The following is an 8,565-nucleotide window of genomic DNA, read 5'->3' on the forward strand; positions in this document are numbered from 1 at the left end:
TTACTTGCTGTTCAGGTTCCAATGGTTTGTTATCAGCCTGGAATCCTTCTTGCCCTTATACTATTGAAAGACAACAGGAAATTGGGAGGTATTTTGATTTTAAAAGATGCAGAATTTTTTAATGTTTTACATCACAGTGCCATAAGGTATTTCAAATAAGTGTCTCACACTTCAAATGAGATTTAACTGTTTCAGTTTTGTAACCCAAAACAGGATTTACATGATTATTGCACATATACTGGAACATTAGGTCTTTTTGGTTTCTGTGATTTCTACTTCCATATTCAATTTGGAGATTTTTAAATATGGTCCGTACACCACTTAGTTAAAAGGTCTTTCAGCCTCCTCTACCCTGTTGAGTTGTTTCAGTGGTCAATACAACACTCATTTTTGCCTCTATGTTTAGTATTTAAACAGCAGCTGTTGACTGTAGAAATGAAACGTGGGCCTGACAGCAACTCCTCGCATGCTTCTCACTCTCCTCTGCATTCTGATTTATGCATATATTCTCCCACTCAGAACTGTTTCTTTTACCCTATCATCTTTCCTTCTTTCCACTCCTTTACAAAAAAGAACTTCTAGGAACCATAGCCCCAAATATTGTACCTGGTGAAACACTGTTACTGGATACATAAAATAGACACAGGCATGATGCCAATTCAGTACAAGCTTGCTAAATATTGAAGTGGATTTTCCTCTAAATACATGGATTGAAGTATAACTCTACAGAAAGAGCCTGGGTAAACATCAAGAAAGAAAACCATCTATATACTGTAACTCAATTTAGCCCAGTATTGACTCATTCAATAATAGCTTCCATGTCAGTTTACTCAGGGTATTATGGGGAGTTCTACAGATAAGGATCTGATTGTATTATTTTGTATTTATACAGAATCTTTCATTTTCCATCTAAGACAAGAATTCTTATACTAGTTGTTCCTCACAACTGCCCTCCAAAGAGCACATTTTTACCACCTTAATAACAGCATGGTGTAGTGGATGGAGCGTGGGCCTGGGAGTTAGAAGGTCATGGATTCTAATCCCAGCTCTGCCCCTTGTCTGCTATGTGACTTTGGGCAAGTCACTTTTCTGTGCCTCAGTCACCTCAGGAGAAGCAGCATGGCGTAGTGGATAGAGCACATGCCTGGGAGTCAGGTCATGGGTTCTAATCCCAGCTCTGCCCCTTGTCTGCTATGTGACCTTGGGCAAGTCACTTTACTTCTCTGGGCCTCAGTGACTTCATTTGTAAGATGGTGATTGAGCCTGTGAGCCCCATGTGGGACAGGAACTGTGTCCAACCCAATTTGCTTGTATCCACCCCAGCGCTTACCCCACCCCACCCCAGTATCCACCTGGCACACCATATGCACTTAACAAGTACCACAATTATGTATACATTGGTCTTTAATTTATTCATATTAACGTGTCTTCCCCTCTAGACTGTAAGTTCATTGTGGGCTCCCCAGTACTTACTGCAGTGTTTTGCATACAAGTGCTCAATAAATACAACTGATTGGTTGGGTTGTAGCAGGAAATCAGCGAGGAAAGATAGGTGGGGGTGAGCTGATGGAGTGCTTAAAAGCAGATGGTAAGGGATTTGATTTTTAGTTGTTTTTTTCATGGCATTTGTTATTTGCCAAGCACAGTACTAAGCGCTAGGGTAGATACAAAATCATTACAGATGAGGTATCTGGGGCACAGGGAAGTTAAGTGACTCACCCAAGGTTATCCAGCAGACAAGTGGCAGAACCAAGATTAGAACCCAGGGCCTCTGACTCCCAGGCCCATGCTCCTTCCACTAGACTACACTGCTTCTCATAATGTGGAGGTAGATGGGCAACCACTGGAGATTCTTAAAGAGTGCAGTTGTGTGGCCTGAATTTAAAAAAAAAAAAGATCTGAGGAGCAGAGCAAATAAGGACTGAAGTGGGGGAGAGAGACAGAAAGCAAGGCAGTCAAGCGAGGAGATAGATGCAGTAGTCAAGGTGAGGCAAAAAAAATATCAAGAGATTGGAGGTCTCATGAGGAAGACTGGATGGGTTTGTAGGGAGGAGGGTGAGAGAGAAGGTGGGTGAAGTGGGTTTGGTCGGAGAGTAGGATTTTAGGGTTGGTGACGATAGAGACTGTACAGGGATCAGTGATGATGCAATCCAGCGTGGGATCAAGTTGGTGAGTGGATGAGGTGGGCTGGAGCAGAGGTTGGCAGAGTTGAAGAAGTGAAGGAGTGAGAGGAAGTGGAGGCTGCCTGAGAAAAACAGGTCTGGAGGGAGCTGTGTTTTGGGGGTGGGTGTCTATTACTTATTGTCACCCAAGAGACCCTCATATTACTGCAGCCTCAGTGGACCTTTACTCCTAAGTCCTTGCTTTACATTAACTTAATGCCTATGAAGAGTGTCGCTTGTCTCCTCTCTGCCTCAAGGCGGACTGTCACGGGTATCTGACCAGGCAGCTGGCTTATCAGTATACTACACAACTGTCTGCTCTGCTAGCTTCTGTGTCTCCCAAGTACTTAGTACAGTGCTCTGCACAGAGCACTGTACACAGTAGCTACTCAATAAATACTACTGAATGCTTGACTACAACCCTCAGGTGCTCAGTGCTAGCAGAAAAATCATGGGCCTGGGAGTGAGAAGACCCATATTCTAATCTCAGCTCTGCCTTGCCTGTTGTATGATCTTGGTCAAGTCAATTTGTCTGTGCCTGTTTCCTTTTGTGTAAAATGGGCAATAAGTATTTGCTTGCTGTTGTTTTTTTTTTAAAAAAAGGTATTTGTTAAGCACTTACTATGTGCCAGATATTGTACTAAGCACTGGGGTAGATAAAAAAAAATCTATCAGGTTGGACACAGTCCATTTCCACAAGGGGCTCACAGTCTAAGTGGGAGGGAGAACAGATATTGAAGCCAATTTTACATATGAGGTAGCTGAGGCACAGAGAAGTTAGATAACTTGCCCAAGGTCACACAGAAGACAAGTGGAAGAGCCAGGATTAGAACCCAGATCTTCCAACTCACAGGCCTATGCTTTTTCCTCAAGGCCACACTGTTTCTCCCTTGGCCCGAGACCTGGAGTCCCACGTGGGACAGGGACTGTATCTAACCTTATCTTGAAGCTACCTTAGTGCTTACTACAGTGCTTGCCACATAATAATATGGCCTAGTAGATAAAGCCCAGGCTTGGGAGTCAGAAGGACATAGGTTCTAATCACAGCTCTGTCAACTTGTCCAGGTCCAGAACTCAGGTCCTACTAACTCCCAGGCCCATGCTCTATCCACTAGGCCATGCTGCTTCCCTCAATTCCCTGGGTTAAAAATACTAGGGCAGCATGAGAATGACTGGAATGACCACTAGTGATTTCCCTGATTTCTTCACTTCACTTGTAAAAGTTGACAAACTTTTACAAAATGCCATATGGGCTACATGTGCAGTTCTGTAGTATGGAACCATGCCGTTAACCACAAAACTGTGAGTGGAAAGGTACTAAACTTGGTGAGATTATGGCCACTGCCAGTTCACACCTACATGCCAAAGTCTGGCATCCCTTCATGGAACTCGGCACAACAGAGAAGCAGTGTGGTCTAATGTAAAGAGCAGGGGCCGGGGTGTCAGAGGACCTGGTTTCTAATCCCGGCTCTGCCGATTGCTTGCTGGGTGCCCTTAGGCAAATCATTTAACTTCTCTGTGCCTTGTTTCCTCAACTGTAAAATGGGGATTCCAATGCCTGTTTTCCCTCCTACTTAGATTATGAGCCCCATGCAGGATAAGGACTGTGTCTTACCTAATTAACTTGTACCTGCCCTAGCAAGTGCCTGACAAATGCCATTAAAAAACACCACCACAAAATCTAGCAGAGGTAGGGACCTGCCACAAAGTATTCAATTTTAAGGACAATGTAGAGTAAGTTCCTGAGTTCACAGAACCATGAAAGAGCCCTAGCAGCAGCAAACCTAACCTTCTGTATGCTGTATAATTCAATCTATCCATGGTATTTATTGAGCATTTACTCTGTGCGGAGCACTGTAAGATGAGGTGTTTCCTGTCTCTAATGGGATCTGTTTTTCATTGTTCCATGAAAGGACTCCAAACTTACATAGGAAGATGAAGACCAGCCTAGCCTGGTAGATAGAGCAAAGGCCTAAGAATCAGAAGGATCTGGGTTCTAGTCCCAGCTCTGCCACTTATGTGCTGTGTGACTTTGGCCAAGTCACAACTTCTCTGTGCCTCTGTTAACTCATCTGTAAAAGGGAGATTAAGACTGTTAGCCCCATATGGGACATGAACTGTATCCAACCTGATTAGCTAACCTGAGAGCTTAGTACAGTGCCTGCCACATAGTAAGCACTTAACAGCAGCGTGGCTCAGTGGAAAGAGCACGGGCTTTGGAGTCAGAGGTCATGGGTTCAAATCCTGCCTCCGCCACTTGCCAGCTGTGTGACTTTGGGCAAGTCACTTAACTTCTCTGTGCCTCAGTTACCTCATCTGTAAAATGGGGATGAAGACTGTGAGCCCCCCGTGGGACAACCTGATCACCTTGAAACCTCCCCAGCACATAGAACAGTGCTTTGCACATAGTAAGCCCTTAAATAAATACCATTATTATTATTATTATAACAAACACAATCAAACAAATAAAACAAACAAGCAAGGCAGGAACTTAACCCTATGTTTACCATAGAGTTTAACACCACAACCTTTGTTGTTTCAACATTCCCTCCTGCCACAAATGAGAAAACAAGTGATCCTATGTGTCAAAAGTGAAAGCTTCACTTGCAAAGTTGTGAATAGCTAGGGATTTGAGTATTTCTAGGGAGAACCATGAATTTAAGAAAGTCCTTTGTGGGTTCGGAAATTACCTTTACACAGTTAACCCTGCACGATATACTTCGCAAAAATGATCACAAAAATTTAGTACTTGGGAGTTAGAATCTAGAAAGCACCAGAAAGACAACCTTATATTATGGCAGGAAAAACATAGAGTTCTAGGTGATCTGAGCTCAGTATTCCAAATGTAAAATGCGAAGTAAGAAACAAACACACCCAAACATTCTCTGAGGGAGCCTCAAGACAATTTGAGAGAAGCAAAAAGGATCATCAAGCATTTGAATTCAAATACCATTTTTTAAGAGTTCTAGCATGGCTGAGTGAGATCATTTTCCTGCAATCAAGGAGGTTCAGCTAACTTAAAATTATCCAGGGATTGGTTATCCAGTTTCTGCTTCTATTCCACTTACTCCCAGATTTTAGATATTATCTGGTTTGTAGCTGCTCCATTATAAGTTAGGCAGGTGCACTGAGAGAAGATGAAGCTCAAATCCTCTATTATGTTACTTGTTTTTGGCTCTGGTACATAGTTTTAAACTACTAAATCTAATGAGGCTTGGGGTTTACTACTGATATTGTAGCTTAGTGGAAAGGGCACGGGCTTGGGAGTCAGAAGTCATGGGGTCTAATCCCAGCTTTGCCCCTTGTCTGCTGTGTGACCTTGGGCAAGCCACTTAACTTCTTTGTGCCTCAGTGTCTTTGTCCATAAAATGGGGATTAAGACTATGAGCCCAACGTGGGACAGCCTAATTACCTTGTATCTATCCTAGTGCTTGGCACATAGTGAGTACTTAACAAATACCATCATCATGATGATATTGGTTTTTGTTTGCATCACTGTAGACATATGAGGTAAAAGGCAGGACATGCATCGTCATCATCAGCAGTATTTAGTGAGCACTTACTGTGTGCAGAGCGCTGTAGTAAGCACTTGGGAGAGTACAACAGAGCTGGTAGACTCGTTCCCTGCCCATGATGAGCTAACACCCTGACAGAAAGCCGCTGTACTGTATGCCATTACTTTGTAGCTGAAAATGCCTGAAAATCTCTCAGGAGACTTCCATGACAAGCCTGCACCGGTACCACAGAAGTAGTTGTATCATTTATTGAGTACCCACTAGGTGCAGTTCACTGTACTAGGCACTTGGGAAAGATAGAATAAATAAGTGACAAATTCTAAGCCCACCAGTTGTTTACCAATGCTGGAGAAAAACATAAAAGTATTTACAACTAAAGTGATCACAATAAATGAGTACACATATATTCAGGAGTGCTGAGGATGGTTAGGAATAAGTTCATTAACCCTTTCCTTCCCTTCCTTTGAAGCCCACATTATTCGCCTCTACCACCTCTTCCAGATTCTTGTAACCATCATCTACCGCCCCCCACCTCGGCCCCACCTCCAACTTCTTTAATGATTTTGACCCCTTCCTCACCTTCCTTCTCTCCTTTTCCATGCCCACTCTGATCCTCGGAGACTTCAGCATCGATATCCCTGGTGACTCCTCTGCTGCCCACCTTCTATCTCTCCTTGACGCTGCCAACCTCTTGCTCCACCCCACCTCGCCCACTCACCAACTGGTCACACCCTCAACCTCATCATCTCCTACTGCTGCACTATCTCCACCCTCACCAACTCTGAAATCCCTCTCTGATCATAACCTTCTCATCTGCCTCCTCACTCACACTCCTTTCCCCTGTAAATCTATATTACTACCTCACAGAGACCTCTGCTCTCTCGACCCCATCCATCTTTCGGAGCGCCTCACACCCCACCTCGCCTCCCTTTCCTCTCTACCCAATCTTGATGATCAGATTACTGCTCTCAACTCTACCCTCTCTACTCAGCTCGACTCCCTCACTCCCCTTTCCCTTCGCCACTCTCATACCACTAACCCACAGCCCTGGATCATTGCCACTATCCGCCTCCTTCGCTTTTATACTAGAGCTGCTGAACACTGCTGGCGAAAGTCTAAACACCATGCCAACCTCATTCACTTCAAGTTTATCCTTTCCTGCCTTAACTCAACCCTCTCCTCTGCCAGACAAAACTATTTCTCCTCCCTTATTGACACCCATGCCCATCATCCCCATCAGCTCTTCCGTACATTTAACTCCCTTCTCAGGCCCCCTGTTCCTCTCCCTCCTCCTTCCCTCACCCCCAACGATCTGGCCTCCTACTTCATTAATAAAATTAAATCCATCAGGTCTAAGCTCCCCAAAGTCACTCCTCCCCCTTCTCCAACCCCCCGGCTCTCAACCCTCTACGCTACTCTCCCATCCTTCCCAGCAGTATCCTCAGATGAGATCTCCTCCCTCCTCTTAAGTGCTACTCCAGCCACCTGTGCTTCTGACCCCATTCCCTCTCATCTCATGAAATCTCTCGCTCCGTCCCTTCTCCCCTCCTTAACTTCCATTTTTCAACCACTCACTCTCCACTGGTTCCTTCCCCTCTGCCTTCAAACATGCCCATGTCTCTCCCATCCTAAAAAAAACCCTCTTGACCCCACCTCACCTTCTAGTTATCGCCCTATCTCCCTCCTACCATTCCTTTCCAAACTCCTTGAACGAGTCGTCTACACACGCTGCCTCGAATTCCTCAATGCCAACTCTCTCCTCGACACCCTCCACTCTGGCTCCCGTCCCCTACATTCCATGGAAACTGCCCTCTCAAAGGTCACCAATGACCTCCTGCTTGCCAAATCCAACGGCTCCTACTCTATCCTAATCCTCCTCGACCTCTCAGCTGCCTTCGACACTGTGGACCACCCCCTTCTCCTCAACACGCTATCCAACCTTGGCTTCACAGACGCTGTCCTCTCCTGGTTCTCCTCCTATCTCTCCGGCCGTTCATTCTCAGTCTCTTTTGCGGGCTCCTCCTCCCCCTCCCATCCCCTTACTGTAGGTGTTCCTCAAGGGTCAGTTCTTGGTCCCCTTCTGTTCTCTCTCTACACTCACTCCCTTGGTGAACTCACTCGCTCCCACGGCTTCAACTATCATCTCTACGCTGATGACACCCAAATCTATGTCTCTGCCCCTGCTCTCTCTCCCTCCCTTCAGGCTCGTGTCTCCCCCTGCCTTCAAGACATCTCCATCTGGATGTTTGCCCACCATCTAAAACTCAATATGTCCAAGACTGAACTCCTTATCTTCCCTCCCAAACCCTGCCCTCTCCCTGACTTTCCCATCACTGTTGACAGCACTACCATCCTTCCCATCTCACAAGCCTGCAACCTTGGTGTCACCCTCGACTCCGCTCTCTTGTTCACCCCTCACATCCAATCCATCACCAAAACCTGCCGGTCTCACCTCCGTAACATTGCCAAGATCCGTCCTTTCCTCTCCATCCAAACTGCTACCCTGCTCGTTCAATCTCTCATCCTATCCTGACTGGATTACTGCATCAGCCTCCGCTCTAATCTCCCATCCTCCTGTCTCTCCCCACTTCAATCTATACTTCACGCTGCTGCCCGGATCACCTTTGTGCAGAAGCGCTCTGGGCATGTTACTCCCCTCCTCAAAAATCTCCAGTGGCTACCAATCAACCTACGCATCAGGCAAAAACTCCTCACTCTCGACTTCAAGGCTCTCCATCACCTCGCCCCCTCCTACCACACCTCCCTTCTTTCCTTCTACAGCCCAGCCCGCACCCTCCTCTCCTCTGCTGCTAACTTCCTCACTGTGCCTCGTTCTCGCCTGTCCCACCGTCGACCCCCGGCCCACGTCCTCCCCCTGGCCTGGAATG

The sequence above is a fragment of the Tachyglossus aculeatus genome, chromosome 2 (genome assembly GCF_015852505.1).
Source record: "Tachyglossus aculeatus isolate mTacAcu1 chromosome 2, mTacAcu1.pri, whole genome shotgun sequence".
Lineage (NCBI taxonomy): Eukaryota > Metazoa > Chordata > Mammalia > Monotremata > Tachyglossidae > Tachyglossus > Tachyglossus aculeatus.